Below are 22,126 nucleotides of genomic sequence, written 5' to 3'. Positions count from 1 at the left end.
CTGTCTCGAACATTTAACAAAAACTGATCATTAGACTTAACCAATCAACTTTTGGGCGTGTGTTCAGGAAGGAGTCCTTTCATTTGTAGCGAACAACCAAGTCTTACCGTGTTATTGCTTGTCACCATAAAGGTTAGGCATCTAACTTAGTTTGAAAGCGAATTACTGGGACCAGAGACGCGGTGGTTAAAAACTTAATTGATAAATAAGTTATTGGATGTCAATGTTCGTTCCAAACGATAAGCTTCGTTCGTAAGAAAAAAATCTATAACGTTATTTGGAGAAAAACAATATGGGTTTAATAATAAACTTTTCAAGACAAATGTTAATTAAATATAATTATACTTTCCTTAATTGAACTTACTTTGAAAAATACAGACACAACGTTTCGCCAGAACTGCATTGATTATTTTCATTAGGGAACATATAAACATTTTTTAATTATATGGGAATAAAAACTGAGGATCGTTAGCGGAAGGATATTCAGGTTAGGAACTTCATAAGCGTGTCTTCCGTAACCTCAATACACCATACTTCAGTGAAGGGGGTGTCTGTAAAGGGTGTGTCGCTTAGCCTCACTTTAACTTGTAACATTGGTTCACTGATAATTCACTTTAAACTTACTTAACCTCATCAGAGTTTAGCAAAGAAATAATTCTATATTTCAAACTTTACTGGTTTCAAATCAATCAAGCACCTTTTAACAACAGTAAGAAATGTCACCGTAAGTACTTCGATATTATGATGTTTATAACTGTTGTTTGCTATTATATAATTCTATTATACTTTTCCTTTTCTATACTTGAGTACTTTAATATAATTTATGATTACATTTGTAACTAAATACATATGAAATAATGAAAAGTTAAATTCAATAGGAAACGAATTTGTCAGTTGTATCAACCGATAAGAAACCATGAACATGTTCAGTTCTGTAAGTAAAGTTCACTATCCCGTATGTGAGGTTATGTTTACTGTCCTGTATGTGAGGTTATGTTCACTATCCTGTATGTAAGGTTATGTTCACTGTCATGTATGTGAGGATAGGTGTGTAATTACACACGTAAGGTTATATTCACTTTCTAACACGTGAGGTTATATTCACATTCCTGTATGTGAGGTTATGTTTACCATCACTCTGTCTTCGCCATTTTATAATAAATGTTGAGAACTGATATTTGTGGCTTATGTGAAACGATGTTTAAGTTATGAGACTCATGTAAAATGATGTTTAAGTTATGAGACCCATGCAAAATGATGTTTAAGTTATGAGACCCATGTAAAGTGATGCTTAAGTTATGAGACCCATGTAAAGTGATGTTTAAGTTATGAGACCCATGTAAAGTGATGTTTAAGTTATAAGAGACCCATGTAGAGTGATGTTCAGGTTATAAGAGACTTATGTAGGGTGATGTTTACGTTATAAGAGACTTATGTAGAGTGATGTTTAAGTTATAAGAGACTTATGTAGAGTGATGTTCAGGTTATAAGAGACTCATGTAGAGTGAAGTTTAGGTTATAAGGGACTCATGTAGAGTGATTAGTAAGTTATAAGAGGCTGATATGAGATTATGTTCAGGTTATAAGAGACTCGTGTAGAGTGATGTTCACGTTATAAGAGACTCATGTAAAGTTACAAGTATGTAATTTGTTGTTGAATTGCTGTCAATGGGTTTAATATTTATTCTATTCACGAGAAAGAACCATAGTTCAGTTCGATCTTTTATGTACGGCTGTCTTTCTTCCAACGAGAATAATCCAGTAGAGAGACATGAATGTGTACAAGTGATTTTGTGAATCCAAATCTTCAAAGCTTGAAAGTTAGCTTAATATAAAAATGTTTTTGTTAACTTTATTTTCACTTACCACTGATACATCTCTTTATATAGCAGGAATGTGAACTTTTATTTTTTCTAAATTACCCTTAAAACAGTGTTTCAGGCATTACGGAAATCCATGTTTGTATCTTCAAACGATGTTTCCTGATACACTGAAAATAATGAACCACAGATTCTAATAGATCTACAATACAAATGCCCGTTAAATCAGTGTATGTGTAAGTGGTTACGTTAAACCCCAGACTTCATCCTCTGTGGCTGACATTAGGGAGGTCTAACCACAACTATCAAAACCATGCTTCTCATAGAAGGTGTACAGTAATGGTGTAGTTCAACAAGAAACATTAATAGCGTACTGATGTTTTAGCACCGTTGGGCCTCTTGATAACGTGAAGTCTGATTACCAGAGAATAAAACTTCTTCTTTACAAAGAATGAAACTGTCCGTGAACTTCTACTGTGTAAAAATTAACACCAAACGTCAAAGAAAGCTTTTTTGATGTGACGTTTTCCTTCACATATATTCTTTCTGTAAATATTACAACGGTTACGTATTATCAAGAGAGCACACAGTTGCACAAACTGTAAAGTTAAGTACAAACTTCAATGGTTGTGTTGTTGTGTTCTTTGTCATATTTAATAAATTACGACTCTGAAATACGACAAAATTTAAGTAAAAGTAATAAAACTTGTTAGGTAATAATATAGAAACTAGAGCTAGTCGTAAATCATCACTTGTTCCGTTGTTTGAATATTTTCATAATCTCAAAGTGGTGTTGTGTGTAAAGTCGAACGGGTGTAAAACCCTGGATGCTACTGTGATGACAATAAATGAAGAAACCTCACATATTTGTGATAAAAAGATTCAACATTTCAGATGTCGTCAAAGAAATTCCATTAGTATAAACAGTGTGCATATAAATGGAGAACTGTGTCTGTCTTTAAACTCCAAACATGGCGGACGTCCTCGCGCGGTTGAAATTCTTCCTGTTCGTTCTAAAACCTCGTTCACTGTTAATATATGAATGTATCAGTTGGTCTTTCTCCATGATATTTGTCTCAACAACAAAGGTATAGCTAAATTATCTCTATAAACCGTTTTATCTCGTTATAGTTGTACGTTTTAAAGTTAGGCGAAACAAACCAGTTGTTTTTAATTTTGATTGATCTGGTTTCCATTTTGCGCAAAGCTACACGAAAGCTATATGTGTTAATCGTCCATAGAAAGAAAGTAGCACCTTAGTACCCTCCACTGCCAATTATTGGGCTACTTTTTTTAACTAACAAATAGTGGGAGTGCCTGTTACCTATAACGACCCCACAGCTACAACGGCGAGCACGTTAAATGAAGGGGATTGTAACCCGAAGATTGCCGTCGAGGCCCGACCCTTTCCAGGCCTATTTCGTTTTCAGGCGAGCGAACACTTGAAATGGATACACGTGTTAACTACAGTGAACATATGACGTTGCTATTCGTAATAACATCTCTATTAACGATCATGTTCGGTAGATATATCTAGTATGTTTGGAAACTAGTTGGCAACAAAATATTAGTTTGTTTGTGCCACACAACTTACAAAAGTGAAGCGAATAACTTCACAAGTCGTTCTTTGACTTGGAAACTAAGCTCACATGGTGAACTATAACATATTTTGTGATCTATACAATCTTTTGCTGGTTTATTTTTCTCACGTGGAAGTAGGACAGAGTGATCTATATGAAGTAATAAAGAGGTTTTCTTGTTTTTGTCCCGAGGGATAAATAAACCCCTGAACACGTTGAAAACAAAAGATATTTCGATGCGAAATACTGACACCATAACGTAGATACAAACAGAAACAGCTATGAATAGTCTGGAAAACTGGAGTATAAATTCGATATTACTTTGTAAAATTAAATATTGCAGAACAGAAAAATTAAATAACTGTTACGTTAATGTTATAACCGTGCTGAATGTAGTGTTGTTTTTAAATTGTTTACATTGTTTACAGATAGGACAAAACCTAGTAAACCCAATGATGTTATAAACACGTTGAAGATAGTGTTGTTTTTTAAGTTGTTCATATTGTTTACAGATATGACTATACCTAGTAAACCCAATGATGTTATCATCTCGTTTAAGGTAGTGTTGTTTCTTACGTTCTTTATATTGTTTACAGATATGAATGTAACTAGAAAACCCAATGATGTTACAACCACGTTGAAGTTGGATTGTTTTTAAGTGGTTTATATTGTTTACAGATAGGATTATACCTAGTAAACCCAATGATGTTATAACCACGTTGAAGGTAGTGTTGTTTTTAAGTTTACATTGTTTACAGATAGGACCCAACCTAGTAAACCCAATGATGTTATAACCACGTTGAAGGTAGTGTTTGTTTTTAAGTTTACATTGTTTACATATAGGACTGTACCTAGAAAACCCAAGGTGTTATAACCACGTTGAAGGTAGTGTTGTTTTTAAATTTACATTGTTTACAGATAGGACAAAACCTAGTAAACTCAATGATGTTATAACCACGTGAAAGGTAGTATTGTTTTTAAGTTTACATTGTTTACAGATAGGACTAACCTAGTAAACCCAATGATGTTATAACCACATTGAAGATAGTGTTGTTTTTTAAGTTGTTTATATTGTTTACAGATATGAATATACCTAGTAAACCCAATGAAGTTATAACCACGTTGAAGGTAGAATTGTTTTTAAGTTTACATTATTTACAGATATGAATGTAACTAGAAAACCCAATGGTGTTATAACCACGTTAAAGGTAGTATTGTTTTTAAGTTTACATTGTTTACAGAAAGGACTAAACCTAGTAAACCCAATAATGTTATAACCACGTTGAAGTTAGTGTTGTTTTTAAGTTTACATTGTTTACAGATAGGACTAAACCTAGTAAACCCAATGATGTTATAACCACGTTGAAGATAGTGTTGTTTTTTAAGTTGTTTATATTGTTTACAGATATGAATATACCTAGTAAACCTAATGATGTTATCATCTCGTTCAAGGTAGTGTTGTTTATTAAGTTATTTATATTGTTTACACATATGACTATACCTAGTAAACCCAATGATGTTATAACCACATTGAAGATAGTGTTGTTTTTAAGTTGTTTATATTGTTTACAGATATGAATATACCTAGTAAACCTAATGATGTTATAACCACGTTTAAGGTAGTGTTGTTTTTTAAGTTGTTTATATTGTTTACAGATATGACTATACCTAGTAAACCGAAGATGTTATCATCTCGTTTAAGGTAGAGTTGTTTTTAAGTTCTTTATATTGTTTACAGATAGGACACCATACTGACACCATAACGTAGATACAAACAGAAACGGCTATGAATAGTCTGGAAAACTGGAGTATAAATTCGATATTACTTTGTAAAATTAAATATTGCAGAACAGAAAAATTAAATAACTGTTACGTTAATGTTATAACCGTGCTGAATGTAGTGTTGTTTTTAAATTGTTTACATTGTTTACAGATAGGACAAAACCTAGTGAACAAAATGATGTTATAACCACGTGGAAGGTAGTGTTGTTTTTAAGTTTACATTGTTTACAGATAGAACTGTAACTAGAAAACCCAATGATGTTATAACCACGTTGAAGGTAGTGTTGTTTTTTAAGTTGTTTATATTGTTTACAGATAGGACTAAACCTAGTAAACCCAATGATGTTATAACCACGTTGAAGATAGTGTTGTTTTTTAAGTTGTTTATATTGTTTACAGATAGGACTAAACCTAGTAAACCCAAGGTGTTATAACCACGTTGAAGGTAGTGTTGTTTTTAAGTTTACATTGCTTACAAATAGGACTAAACCTAGTGACCAAAATGATGTTATAACCATGTTTAAGGTAGTGTTGTTTTTAAGTTGTTTATATTGTTTACAGATATGACTATACCTAGTAAACCGAAGATGTTATCATCTCGTTTAAGGTAGAGTTGTTTTTAAGTTCTTTATATTGTTTACAGATAGGACTAAACCTAGTAAACCCAATGATGTTATAACCACGTTGAAGGTAGTGTTGTTTTTAGGTTTACATTGTTTACAGATAGGACTAAGCCTAGTAAACCCAATGATGTTATAACCACGTTGAAGGTAGTGTTGTTTTTAAGTTTACATAGTTTACAGATAGGACTAAGCCTAGTAAATCCAATGATGTTATAACCACGTTGAAGGTAGTGTTGTATTTAAGTTTACATTGTTTACAGATAGGACTGTAACTAGAAAACCCAATGATGTTATAACCACGTTGAAGGTAGTGTTGTTTCTTACGTTCTTTATATTGTTTACAGATATGAATGTAACTAGAAAACCCAATGATGTTACAACCACGTTGAAGTTGGATTGTTTTTAAGTTTACATTGTTTACAGATAGGATTATACCTAATAAACCCAATGATGTTATAACCACGTTGAAGGTAGTGTTGTTTTTAAGTTTACATTGTTTTCAGATAGGACTAAACCTAGTAAACCCAATGATGTGATAACCACGTTGAAGATAGTGTTGTTTTTTAAGTTGTTTATATTGTTTACAGATAGGACTAAACCTAGTAAACCCAAGGTGTTATAACCACGTTGAAGGTAGTGTTGTTTTTAAGTTTACATTGCTTACAAATAGGACTAAACCTAGTGACCAAAATGATGTTATAACCATGTTTAAGGTAGTGTTGTTTTTAAGTTCTTTATATTGTTTACAGATAGGACTAAACCTAGTAAACCCAATGATGTTATAACCACGTTGAAGGTAGTGTTGTTTTTAGGTTTACATTGTTTACAGATAGGATTAAGCCTAGTAAACCCAATGATGTTATAACCACGTTGAAGGTAGTGTTGTTTTTAAGTTTACATAGTTTACAGATAGGACTAAGCCTAGTAAATCCAATGATGTTATAACCACGTTGAAGGTAGTGTTGTATTTAAGTTTACATTGTTTACAGATAGGACTGTAACTAGAAAACCCAATGATGTTATAACCACGTTGAAGGTAGTGTTGTTTCTTACGTTCTTTATATTGTTTACAGATATGAATGTAACTAGAAAACCCAATGATGTTACAACCACGTTGAAGTTGGATTGTTTTTAAGTTTACATTGTTTACAGATAGGATTATACCTAGTAAACCCAATGATGTTATAACCACGTTGAAGGTAGTGTTGTTTTTAAGTTTACATTGTTTTCAGATAGGACTAAACCTAGTAAACCCAATGATGTGATAACCACGTTGAAGATAGTGTTGTTTTTAAGTTGTTTATATTGTTTACAGATAGGACTAAACCTAGTAAACCCAAGGTGTTATAACCACGTTGAAGGTAGTGTTGTTTTTAAGTTTACATTGCTTACAAATAGGACTAAACCTAGTGACCAAAATGATGTTATAACCATGTTTAAGGTAGTGTTGTTTTTAAGTTCTTTATATTGTTTACAGATAGGACTAAACCTAGTAAACCCAATGATGTTATAACCACGTTGAAGGTAGTGTTGTTTTTAGGTTTACATTGTTTACAGATAGGACTAAGCCTAGTAAACCCAATGATGTTATAACCACGTTGAAGGTAGTGTTGTTTTTAAGTTTACATAGTTTACAGATAGGACTAAGCCTAGTAAATCCAATGATGTTATAACCACGTTGAAGGTAGTGTTGTTTTTAAGTTTACATTGTTTACAGATAGGACTGTACCTAGAAAACCCAAGGTGTTATAACCACGTTGAAGGTAGTGTTGTTTTTAAGTTTACATTGCTTACAAATAGGACTATACCTCGTGACCAAAATGATGTTATAACCACGTTTAAGGTAGTGTTGTTGTTAAGTTGTTTATATTGTTTACAGATATGACTATACCTAGTAAACCCAATGATGTTATAACCACGTTGAAGGTAGTGTTGTTTTTAAGTTCTTTATATTGTTTACAGATAGGACTAAACCTAGTAAACCCAATGATGTTATAACCACGTTGAAGGTAGTGTTGTTTTTAGGTTTACATTGTTTACAGATAGGACTAAGCCTAGTAAACCCAATGATGTTATAACCACGTTGAAGGTAGTGTTGTTTTTAAGTTTACATAGTTTACAGATAGGACTAAGCCTAGTAAATCCAATGATGTTATAGCCACGTTGAAGGTAGAGTTGTTTTTAGGTTTACATTGTTTACAGATAGGACTAAGCCTAGTAAACCCAATGATGTTATAACCACGTTGAAGGTAGTGTTGTTTTTAAGTTTACATTGTTTACAGATAGGACTGTAACTAGAAAACCCAATGATGTTATAACCACGTTGAAGGTAGTGTTGTTTTTTAAGTGGTTTATATTGTTTACAGATAGGACTAAACCTAGTAAACCCGATGATGTTATAACCACGTTGAAGGTAGTGTTGTTTTTAAGTTTACATTGTTTTCAGATAGGACTGTATCTAGAAAACCCAATGGTGTTATAACCACGATGAAGGTCGTATTGTTTTTAAGTTCTTTATATTGTTTACAGATAGGACTAAACTTAGTAAACCCAATGATGTTATAACCACGTTGAAGGTAGTGTTGTTTTTAAGTTTACATAGTTTACAGATAGGACTAAGCCTAGTAAATCCAATGATGTTATAGCCACGTTGAAGGTAGTGTTGTTTTTAGGTTTACATTGTTTACAGATAGGACTAAGCCTAGTAAACCCAATGATGTTATAACCACGTTGAAGGTAGTGTTGTTTTTAAGTTTACATAGTTTACAGGTAGAACTGTACCTAGAAAACCCAATGGTGTTATAACCACGTGGAAGTTAGTGTTGTTTTTAAGTTCACATTGTTTACAGATAGGACTGTAACTAGAAAACCCAATGATGTTATAACCATGTTGAAGGTAGTGTTGTTTTTTAAGTTGTTTATATTGTTTACAGATAGGACTAAACTTAGTAAATCCAATGATGTTATAACCACGTTGAAGATAGTGTTGTTTTTAAGTTTACATTGTTTACAGATAGGACTGTATCTAGAAAACCCAATGGTGTTATAACCACGATGAAGGTAGTGTTGTTTTTAAGTTTACATAGTTTACAGATAGGACTAAGCCTAGTAAATCCAATGATGTTATAGCCACGTTGAAGGTAGTGTTGTTTTTAGGTTTACATTGTTTACAGATAGGACTAAGTTTAGTAAACCCAATGATGTTATAACCACGTTGAAGGTAGTGTTGTTTTTAAGTTTACATAGTTTACAGATAGGACTAAGCCTAGTAAATCCAATGATGTTATAACCACGTTGAAGGTAGTGTTGTATTTAAGTTTACATTGTTTACAGATAGGACTGTAACTAGAAAACCCAATGATGTTATAACCACGTTGAAGGTAGTGTTGTTTTTTAAGTGGTTTATATTGTTTACAGATAGGACTAAACCTAGTAAACCCGATGATGTTATAACCACGTTGAAGGTAGTGTTGTTTTTAAGTTTACATTGTTTTCAGATAGGACTGTATCTAGAAAACCCAATGGTGTTATAACCACGATGAAGGTCGTATTGTTTTTAAGTTCTTTATATTGTTTACAGATAGGACTAAACCTAGTAAACCCAATGATGTTATAACCACGTTGAAGGTAGTGTTGTTTTTAAGTTTACATAGTTTACAGATAGGACTAAGCCTAGTAAATCCAATGATGTTATAGCCACGTTGTAGGTAGTGTTGTTTTTAGGTTTACATTGTTTACAGATAGGACTAAGCCTAGTAAACCCAATGATGTTATAACCACGTTGAAGGTAGTGTTGTTTTTAAGTTTACATAGTTTACAGGTAGAACTGTACCTAGAAAACCCAATGGTGTTATAACCACGTGGAAGTTAGTGTTGTTTTTAAGTTCACATTGTTTACAGATAGGACTGTAACTAGAAAACCCAATGATGTTATAACCATGTTGAAGGTAGTGTTGTTTTTTAAGTTAGTTATATTGTTTACAGATAGGACTAAACTTAGTAAATCCAATGATGTTATAACCACGTTGAAGATAGTGTTGTTTTTAAGTTTACATTGTTTACAGATAGGACTGTATCTAGAAAACCCAATGGTGTTATAACCACGATGAAGGTCGTATTGTTTTTAAGTTCTTTATATTGTTTACAGATAGGACTAAACCTAGTAAACCCAATGATGTTATAACCACGTTGAAGGTAGTGTTGTTTTTAGGTTTACATTGTTTACAGATAGGACTAAGCCTAGTAAACCCAATGATGTTATAACCACGTTGAAGGTAGTGTTGTTTTTAAGTTTACATAGTTTACAGATAGGACTAAGCCTAGTAAATCCAATGATGTTATAACCACGTTGAAGGTAGTGTTGTATTTAAGTTTACATTGTTTACAGATAGGACTGTAACTAGAAAACCCAATGATGTTATAACCACGTTGAAGGTAGTGTTGTTTTTTAAGTGGTTTATATTGTTTACAGATAGGACTAAACCTAGTAAACCCGATGATGTTATAACCACGTTGAAGGTAGTGTTGTTTTCAAGTTTACATTGTTTTCAGATAGGACTAAACCTAGTAAACCCAATGATGTGATAACCACGTTGAAGATAGTGTTGTTTTTTAAGTTGTTTATATTGTTTACAGATATGACTATACCTAGTAAACCCAATGAAGTTATAACCACGTTGAAGGTAGTGTTGTTTTTAAGTTTACATTGTTTACAGATAGGACTGTACCTAGAAAACCCAAGGTGTTATAACCACGTTGAAGGTAGTGTTGTTTTTAAGTTTACATTGCTTACAAATAGGACTAAACCTAGTGACCAAAATGATGTTATAACCACGTTTAAGGTAGTGTTGTTTTTAAGTTGTTTATATTGTTTACAGATATGACTATACCTAGTAAACCGAAGATGTTATCATCTCGTTTAAGGTAGAGTTGTTTTTAAGTTCTTTATATTGTTTACAGATAGGACTAAACCTAGTAAACCCAATGATGTTATAACCACGTTGAAGGTAGTGTTGTTTTTAGGTTTACATTGTTTACAGATAGGACTAAGCCTAGTAAACCCAATGATGTTTTAACCACGTTGAAGGTAGTGTTGTTTTTACGTTTACATAGTTTGCAGATAGGACTAAGCCTAGTAAATCCAATGATGTTATAGCCACGTTGAAGGTAGTGTTGTTTTTAGGTTTACATTCTTTACAGATAGGACTAAGCCTAGTAAACCCAATGATGTTATAACCACGTTGAAGGTAGTGTTGTTTTTAAGTTTACATAGTTTACAGGTAGAACTGTACCTAGAAAACCCAATGGTGTTATAACCACGTGGAAGTTAGTGTTGTTTTTAAGTTTACATTGTTTACAGATAGGACTGTAACTAGAAAACCCAATGATGTTATAACCATGTTGAAGGTAGTGTTGTTTTTTAAGTTGTTTATATTGTTTACAGATAGGACTAAACCTAGTAAATCCAATGATGTTATAACCACGTTGAAGATAGTGTTGTTTTTAAGTTTACATTGTTTACAGATAGGACTGTATCTAGAAAACCCAATGGTGTTATAACCACGATGAAGGTCGTATTGTTTTTAAGTTTACATTGTTTACATGTAGGACTAAGCCTAGTAAATCCAATGATGTTATAGCCACGTTGAAGGTAGTATTGTTTTTAAATTTACATTGTTTACAGATAGGACTAAGCTTAGTAAATCCAATGATGTTATAACCACGTCGAAGGTAGTGTTGTTTTTACGTTTACATTGTTTACAGATAGGACTAAGCCTGGAAAACCCAATGATGTTATAACAACGTTGAAGGTAGTATTGTTTTTAAGTTTACATTATTTACAGATAGGACTAAACCTAGTAAACCCAGTGATGCTATATCCACGTTGAAGGTAGTGTTGTTTTTAAGTTATTTATATTGTTTACAGATAGGACTAAGTTAAGTTAACACCGAGTTCATTCATGGAAAGGTGACGTTGGAGGGCAGTGAAGGTTTTGTAAGTGAACTATATCTCGCTTTCAGTACATATATGCATCTCGGAAGTGGCTTTCTGAAGACAAAAACGGTGAATATTTTATTGGCAGCAACTTTCCTTTTGACTTGTATTTTTTCTCCGAGCCACAATGATGTTTCGATAAATGAACACGAGTGACGTCACACATTCTTGTCATTCCACCTCACGCGCAGGTAGAATGAGTAGCAGATGTTGGTTCTATGTCTGACGTCACTTGTTTCAGGAGGGAACTTCAAGTATTATAAACAACCTGATACTGTTAGTGGTTATGTAGTAAACAATGAGTATTATAAACAACCAATACTGTTAGTGGTTATGTAGTAAACAATGAGTATTATAAACAACCTGATACTGTTAGTGGTTATGTAGTAAACAATGAGTATTATAAACAACCTGATACTGTTAGTGGTTATGTAGTAAACAATGAGTATTATAAACAACCTGATACTGTTAGTGGTTATGTAGTAAACAATGAGTATTATAAACAACCTGATACTGTTAGTGGTTATGTAGTAAACAATGAGTATTATAAACAACCTGATACTGTTAGTGGTTATGTAGTAAACAATGAGTATTATAAACAACTCTGATACTGTTAGTGGTTATGTAGTAAACAATGAGTATTATAAACAACCTGATACTGTTAGTGGTTATGTAGTAAACAATGAGTATTATAAACAACCCGATACTGTTAGTGGTTATAAAACAACCCGATACTGTTATGTATTAGTAAACAATGAGTATTATAAACAACCCGATACTGTTAGTGGTTATGTAGTAAACAATGAGTATTATAAACAACCCGATACTGTTAGTGGTTATGTAGTAAACAATGAGTATTATAAACAACCCGATACTGTTAGTGGTTATGTAGTAAACAATGAGTATTATAAACAACCTGATACTGTTAGTGGTTATGTAGTAAACAATGAGTATTATAAACAACCTGATACTGTTAGTGGTTATGTAGTAAACAATGAGTATTATAAACAACCCTGATACTGTTAGTGGTTATGTAGTAAACAATGAGTATTATAAACAACCTGATACTGTTAGTGGTTATGTAGTAAAAACAATGAGTATTATAAACAACCCAACCCGATACTGTTAGTGGTTATGTAGTAAACAATGAGTATTATAAACAACCTGATACTGTTAGTGGTTATGTAGTAAACAATGAGTATTATAAACAACCTGATACTGTTAGTGGTTATGTAGTAAACAATGAGTATTATAAACAACCCGATACTGTTAGTGGTTATGTAGTAAACAATGAGTATTATAAACAACCTGATACTGTTAGTGGTTATGTAGTAAACAATGAGTATTATAAACAACCTCTGATACTGTTAGTGGTTATGTAGTAAACAATGAGTATTATAAACAACCCGATACTGTTAGTGGTTATGTAGTAAACAATGAGTATTATAAACAACCCGATACTGTTAGTGGTTATGTAGTAAACAATGAGTATTATAAACAACCTGATACTGTTAGTGGTTATGTAGTAAACAATGAGTATTATAAACAACTCTGATACTGTTAGTGGTTATGTAGTAAACAATGAGTATTATAAACAACTCTGATACTGTTAGTGGTTATGTAGTAAACAATGAGTATTATAAACAACCTGATACTGTTAGTGGTTATGTAGTAAACAATGAGTATTATAAACAACCTGATACTGTTAGTGGTTATGTAGTAAACAATGAGTATTATAAACAACCCGATACTGTTAGTGGTTATGTAGTAAACAATGAGTATTATAAACAACCCGATACTGTTAGTGGTTATGTAGTAAACAATGAGTATTATAAACAACCTGATACTGATGGTTATGTAGTAAACAATGAGTATTATAAACAACCTGGTTAGTGTATGTAGTAAACAATGAGTATTATAAACAACCTGAGTACAATGAGTTATAAACAACCTAGTGGTTATGTAGTAAACAATGAGTATTATAAACAACCTGATACTGTTAGTGGTTATGTAGTAAACAATGAGTATTATAAACAACCTGATACTGTTAGTGGTTATGTAGTAAACAATGAGTATTATAAACAACCCGATACTGTTAGTGGTTATGTAGTAAACAATGAGTATTATAAACAACCTGATACTGTTAGTGGTTATGTAGTAAACAATGAGTATTATAAACAACCTGATACTGTTAGTGGTTATGTAGTAAACAATGAGTATTATAAACAACTCTGATACTGTTAGTGGTTATGTAGTAAACAATGAGTATTATAAACAACCTATTATAAACAACCTGATACTGTTAGTGGTTATGTAGTAAACAATGAGTATTATAAACAACCCCGATACTGTTAGTGGTTATGTAGTAAACAATGAGTATTATAAACAACCCGATACTGTTAGTGGTTATGTAGTAAACAATGAGTATTATAAACAACCTGATACTGTTAGTGGTTATGTAGTAAACAATGAGTATTATAAACAACTCTGATACTGTTAGTGGTTATGTAGTAAACAATGAGTATTATAAACAACCTGATACTGTTAGTGGTTATGTAGTAAACAATGAGTATTATAAACAACTGTTAGATAGTAAACAATGAGTTATAAACAACCTGGTTATGTAGTAAACAATGAGTATTATAAACAACCTGATACTGTTAGTGGTTATGTAGTAAACAATGAGTATTATAAACAACCCGATACTGTTAGTGGTTATGTAGTAAACAATGAGTATTATAAACAACTCTGATACTGTTAGTGGTTATGTAGTAAACAATGAGTATTATAAACAACCTGATACTGTTAGTGGTTATGTAGTAAACAATGAGTATTATAAACAACTCTGATACTGTTAGTGGTTATGTAGTAAACAATGAGTATTATAAACAACCCGATACTGTTAGTGGTTATGTAGTAAACAATGAGTATTATAAACAACCCGATACTGTTAGTGGTTATGTAGTAAACAATGAGTATTATAAACAACCTGATACTGTTAGTGGTTATGTAGTAAACAATGAGTATTATAAACAACCTGATACTGTTAGTGGTTATGTAGTAAACAATGAGTATTATAAACAACCTGATACTGTTAGTGGTTATGTAGTAAACAATGAGTATTATAAACAACCCGATACTGTTAGTGGTTATGTAGTAAACAATGAGTATTATAAACAACCTGATACTGTTAGTGGTTATGTAGTAAACAATGAGTATTATAAACAACCCGATACTGTTAGTGGTTATGTAGTAAACAATGAGTATTATAAACAACCCTGATACTGTTAGTGGTTATGTAGTAAACAATGAGTATTATAAACAACTCTGATACTGTTAGTGGTTATGTAGTAAACAATGAGTATTATAAACAACTCTGATACTGTTAGTGGTTATGTAGTAAACAATGAGTATTATAAACAACCCGATACTGTTAGTGGTTATGTAGTAAACAATGAGTATTATAAACAACCTGATACTGTTAGTGGTTATGTAGTAAACAATGAGTATTATAAACAACCTGATACTGTTAGTGGTTATGTAGTAAACAATGAGTATTATAAACAACCTGATACTGTTAGTGGTTATGTAGTAAACAATGAGTATTATAAACAACCCGATACTGTTAGTGGTTATGTAGTAAACAATGAGTATTATAAACAACCCTGATACTGTTAGTGGTTATGTAGTAAACAATGAGTATTATAAACAACTCTGATACTGTTAGTGGTTATGTAGTAAACAATGAGTATTATAAACAACCTGATACTGTTAGTGGTTATGTAGTAAACAATGAGTATTATAAACAACCCGATACTGTTAGTGGTTATGTAGTAAACAATGAGTATTATAAACAACCCGATACTGTTAGTGGTTATGTAGTAAACAATGAGTATTATAAACAACCTGATACTGTTAGTGGTTATGTAAACAATGTAAAAACAACAATGAGTATTATAAACAACCTGATACTGTTAGTGGTTATGTAGTAAACAATGAGTATTATAAACAACCTGATACTGTTAGTGGTTATGTAGTAAACAATGAGTATTATAAACAACTCTGATACTGTTAGTGGTTATGTAGTAAACAATGAGTATTATAAACAACCTGATACTGTTAGTGGTTATGTAGTAAACAATGAGTATTATAAACAACCTGATACTGTTAGTGGTTATGTAGTAAACAATGAGTATTATAAACAACCTGATACTGTTAGTGGTTATGTAGTAAACAATGAGTATTATAAACAACCCTGATACTGTTAGTGGTTATGTAGTAAACAATGAGTATTATAAACAACCTGATACTGTTAGTGGTTATGTAGTAAACAATGAGTATTATAAACAACCCGATACTGTTAGTGGTTATGTAGTAAACAATGAGTATTATAAACAACCTGATACTGTTAGTGGTTATGTAGTAAACAATGAGTATTATAAACAACTCTGATACTGTTAGTGGTTATGTAGTAAACAATGAGTATTATAAACAACCTGATACTGTTAGTGGTTATGTAGTAAACAATGAGTATTATAAACAACCTGATACTGTTAGTGGTTATGTAGTAAACAATGAGTATTATAAACAACCTGATACTGTTAGTGGTTATGTAGTAAACAATGAGTATTATAAACAACCTGATACTGTTAGTGGTTATGTAGTAAACAATGAGTATTATAAACAACTGATACTGTTAGTGGTTATGTAGTAAACAATGAGTATTATAAACAACCCTGATACTGTTAGTGGTTATGTAGTAAACATACTGTTAGTGGTTATGTATAAACAATGAGTATTATAAACAACCTGATACTGTTAGTGGTTATGTAGTAAACAATGAGTATTATAAACAACCTGATACTGTTAGTGGTTATGTAGTAAACAATGAGTATTATAAACAACCCTGATACTGTTAGTGGTTATGTAGTAAACAATGAGTATTATAAACAACCCGATACTGTTAGTGGTTATGTAGTAAACAATGAGTATTATAAACAACCTGATACTGTTAGTGGTTATGTAGTAAACAATGAGTATTATAAACAACCTGATACTGTTAGTGGTTATGTAGTAAACAATGAGTATTATAAACAACCTGATACTGTTAGTGGTTATGTAGTAAACAATGAGTATTATAAACAACCTGATACTGTTAGTGGTTATGTAGTAAACAATGAGTATTATAAACAACCCAATACTGTTAGTGGTTATGTAGTAAACAATGAGTATTATAAACAACCTGATACTGTTAGTGGTTATGTAGTAAACAATGAGTATTATAAACAACCCAATACTGTTAGTGGTTATGTAGTAAACAATGAGTATTATAAACAACCTGATACTGTTAGTGGTTATGTAGTAAACAATGAGTATTATAAACAACCTGATACTGTTAGTGGTTATGTAGTAAACAATGAGTATTATAAACAACCTGATACTGTTAGTGGTTATGTAGTAAACAACCTGAGTATTATAAACAACAACCTGATACTGTTAGTGGTTATGTAGTAAACAATGAGTATTATAAACAACCCGATACTGTTAGTGGTTATGTAGTAAACAATGAGTATTATAAACAACCCAATACTCTGATATGTAGTAAACAATGTATTATAAACAACTCTGTGGTTATGTAGTAAACAATGAGTATTATAAACAACCTGATACTGTTAGTGGTTATGTAGTAAACAATGAGTATTATAAACAACCTGATACTGTTAGTGGTTATGTAGTAAACAATGAGTATTATAAACAACCCGATACTGTTAGTGGTTATGTAGTAAACAATGAGTATTATAAACAACCTGATACTGTTAGTGGTTATGTAGTAAACAATGAGTATTATAAACAACCCGATACTGTTAGTGGTTATGTAGTAAACAATGAGTATTATAAACAACCCGATACTGTTAGTGGTTATGTAGTAAACAATGAGTATTATAAACAACCTGATACTGTTAGTGGTTATGTAGTAAACAATGAGTATTATAAACAACCTGATACTGTTAGTGGTTATGTAGTAAACAATGAGTATTATAAACAACCTCAACCTGATACTGTTAGTGGTTATGTAGTAAACAATGAGTATTATAAACAACCCTGATACTGTTAGTGGTTATGTAGTAAACAATGAGTATTATAAACAACCCGATACTGTTAGTGGTTATGTAGTAAACAATGAGTATTATAAACAACCTGATACTGTTAGTGGTTATGTAGTAAACAATGAGTATTATAAACAACCTGATACTGTTAGTGGTTATGTAGTAAACAATGAGTATTATAAACAACCTGATACTGTTAGTGGTTATGTAGTAAACAATGAGTATTATAAACAACCCGATACTGTTAGTGGTTATGTAGTAAACAATGAGTATTATAAACAACCCGATACTGTTAGTGGTTATGTAGTAAACAATGAGTATTATAAACAACCTGATACTGTTAGTGGTTATGTAGTAAACAATGAGTATTATAAACAACCTGATACTGTTAGTGGTTATGTAGTAAACAATGAGTATTATAAACAACCTGATACTGTTAGTGGTTATGTAGTAAACAATGAGTATTATAAACAACCTGATACTGTTAGTGGTTATGTAGTAAACAATGAGTATTATAAACAACCCGATACTGTTAGTGGTTATGTAGTAAACAATGAGTATTATAAACAACCCGATACTGTTAGTGGTTATGTAGTAAACAATGAGTATTATAAACAACCCAATACTGTTAGTGGTTATGTAGTAAACAATGAGTATTATAAACAACCTGATACTGTTAGTGGTTATGTAGTAAACAATGAGTATTATAAACAACCCGATACTGTTAGTGGTTATGTAGTAAACAATGAGTATTATAAACAACCCGATACTGTTAGTGGTTATGTAGTAAACAATGAGTATTATAAACAACCTGATACTGTTAGTGGTTATGTAGTAAACAATGAGTATTATAAACAACCCGATACTGTTAGTGGTTATGTAGTAAACAATGAGTATTATAAACAACCTGATACTGTTAGTGGTTATGTAGTAAACAATGAGTATTATAAACAACCTGATACTGTTAGTGGTTATGTAGTAAACAATGAGTATTATAAACAACCTGATACTGTTAGTGGTTATGTAGTAAACAATGAGTATTATAAACAACTCTGATACTGTTAGTGGTTATGTAGTAAACAATGAGTATTATAAACAACCTGATACTGTTAGTGGTTATGTAGTAAACAATGAGTATTATAAACAACCTGATACTGTTAGTGGTTATGTAGTAAACAATGAGTATTATAAACAACCTGATACTGTTAGTGGTTATGTAGTAAACAATGAGTATTATAAACAACCCGATACTGTTAGTGGTTATGTAGTAAACAATGAGTATTATAAACAACCCGATACTGTTAGTGGTTATGTAGTAAACAATGAGTATTATAAACAACCCGATACTGTTAGTGGTTATGTAGTAAACAATGAGTATTATAAACAACCCGATACTGTTAGTGGTTATGTAGTAAACAATGAGTATTATAAACAACCTGATACTGTTAGTGGTTATGTAGTAAACAATGAGTATTATAAACAACCTGATACTGTTAGTGGTTATGTAGTAAACAATGAGTATTATAAACAACCTGATACTGTTAGTGGTTATGTAGTAAACAATGAGTATTATAAACAACCCGATACTGTTAGTGGTTATGTAGTAAACAATGAGTATTATAAACAACCCGATACTGTTAGTGGTTATGTAGTAAACAATGAGTATTATAAACAACCCTGATACTGTTAGTGGTTATGTAAAAAACAATGAGTATTATAAACAACCTGATACTGTTAGTGGTTATGTAGTAAACAATGAGTATTATAAACAACTCTGATACTGTTAGTGGTTATGTAGTAAACAATGAGTATTATAAACAACTCTGATACTGTTAGTGGTTATGTAGTAAACAATGAGTATTATAAACAACCTGATACTGTTAGTGGTTATGTAGTAAACAATGAGTATTATAAACAACCCGATACTGTTAGTGGTTATGTAGTAAACAATGAGTATTATAAACAACCTGATACTGTTAGTGGTTATGTAGTAAACAATGAGTATTATAAACAACCTGATACTGTTAGTGGTTATGTAGTAAACAATGAGTATTATAAACAACCTGATACTGTTAGTGGTTATGTAGTAAACAATGAGTATTATAAACAACCCTGATACTGTTAGTGGTTATGTAGTAAACAATGAGTATTATAAACAACCTGATACTGTTAGTGGTTATGTAGTAAACAATGATACTGTATTATAAACAATGAGTATTATAAACTGATACTGTTAGTGGTTATGTAGTAAACAATGAGTATTATAAACAACTCTGATACTGTTAGTGGTTATGTAGTAAACAATGAGTATTATAAACAACCCTGATACTGTTAGTGGTTATGTAGTAAACAATGAGTATTATAAACAACCCTGATACTGTTAGTGGTTATGTAGTAAACAATGAGTATTATAAACAACCCGATACTGTTAGTGGTTATGTAGTAAACAATGAGTATTATAAACAACCCGATACTGTTAGTGGTTATGTAGTAAACAATGAGTATTATAAACAACCCGATACTGTTAGTGGTTATGTAGTAAACAATGAGTATTATAAACAACCCGATACTGTTAGTGGTTATGTAGTAAACAATGAGTATTATAAACAACCTGATACTGTTAGTGGTTATGTAGTAAACAATGAGTATTATAAACAACCTGATACTGTTAGTGGTTATGTAGTAAACAATGAGTATTATAAACAACCTGATACTGTTAGTGGTTATGTAGTAAACAATGAGTATTATAAACAACCCGATACTGTTAGTGGTTATGTAGTAAACAATGAGTATTATAAACAACCCGATACTGTTAGTGGTTATGTAGTAAACAATGAGTATTATAAACAACCCGATACTGTTAGTGGTTATGTAGTAAACAATGAGTATTATAAACAACTCTGATACTGTTAGTGGTTATGTAGTAAACAATGAGTATTATAAACAACCTGATACTGTTAGTGGTTATGTAGTAAACAATGAGTATTATAAACAACCCGATACTGTTAGTGGTTATGTAGTAAACAATGAGTATTATAAACAACCTGATACTGTTAGTGGTTATGTAGTAAACAATGAGTATTATAAACAACCCGATACTGTTAGTGGTTATGTAGTAAACAATGAGTATTATAAACAACCTGATACTGTTAGTGGTTATGTAGTAAACAATGAGTATTATAAACAACCTGATACTGTTAGTGGTTATGTAGTAAACAATGAGTATTATAAACAACCTGAGTATTATAAACAACCTGATACTGTTAGTGGTTATGTAGTAAACAATGAGTATTATAAACAACCTGATACTGTTAGTGGTTATGTAGTAAACAATGAGTATTATAAACAACCTGATACTGTTAGTGGTTATGTAGTAAACAATGAGTATTATAAACAACCTGATACTGTTAGTGGTTATGTAGTAAACAATGAGTATTATAAACAACCTCTGATACTGTTAGTGGTTATGTAGTAAACAATGAGTATTATAAACAACCCGATACTGTTAGTGGTTATGTAGTAAACAATGAGTATTATAAACAACCCGATACTGTTAGTGGTTATGTAGTAAACAATGAGTATTATAAACAACCCTGATACTGTTAGTGGTTATGTAGTAAACAATGAGTATTATAAACAACCCGATACTGTTAGTGGTTATGTAGTAAACAATGAGTATTATAAACAACCCGATACTGTTAGTGGTTATGTAGTAAACAATGAGTATTATAAACAACCCGATACTGTTAGTGGTTATGTAGTAAACAATGAGTATTATAAACAACCCTGATACTGTTAGTGGTTATGTAGTAAACAATGAGTATTATAAACAACCTGATACTGTTAGTGGTTATGTAGTAAACAATGAGTATTATAAACAACCTGATACTGTTAGTGGTTATGTAGTAAACAATGAGTATTATAAACAACCTGATACTGTTAGTGGTTATGTAGTAAACAATGAGTATTATAAACAACCCTGATACTGTTAGTGGTTATGTAGTAAACAATGAGTATTATAAACAACCCGATACTGTTAGTGGTTATGTAGTAAACAATGAGTATTATAAACAACCCGATACTGTTAGTGGTTATGTAGTAAACAATGAGTATTATAAACAATGTTAGTATTATAAACAACCTTATAAACAACCTGATACTGTTAGTGGTTATGTAGTAAACAATGAGTATTATAAACAACCTGATACTGTTAGTGGTT

The sequence above is a fragment of the Tachypleus tridentatus genome, chromosome 1, assembly GCF_004210375.1.
Source record: "Tachypleus tridentatus isolate NWPU-2018 chromosome 1, ASM421037v1, whole genome shotgun sequence".
Classification (NCBI taxonomy): domain Eukaryota; kingdom Metazoa; phylum Arthropoda; class Merostomata; order Xiphosura; family Limulidae; genus Tachypleus; species Tachypleus tridentatus.
The sequence above is the reverse complement of the archived record's forward strand: the minus strand, read 5'-3'. Positions refer to the sequence as shown.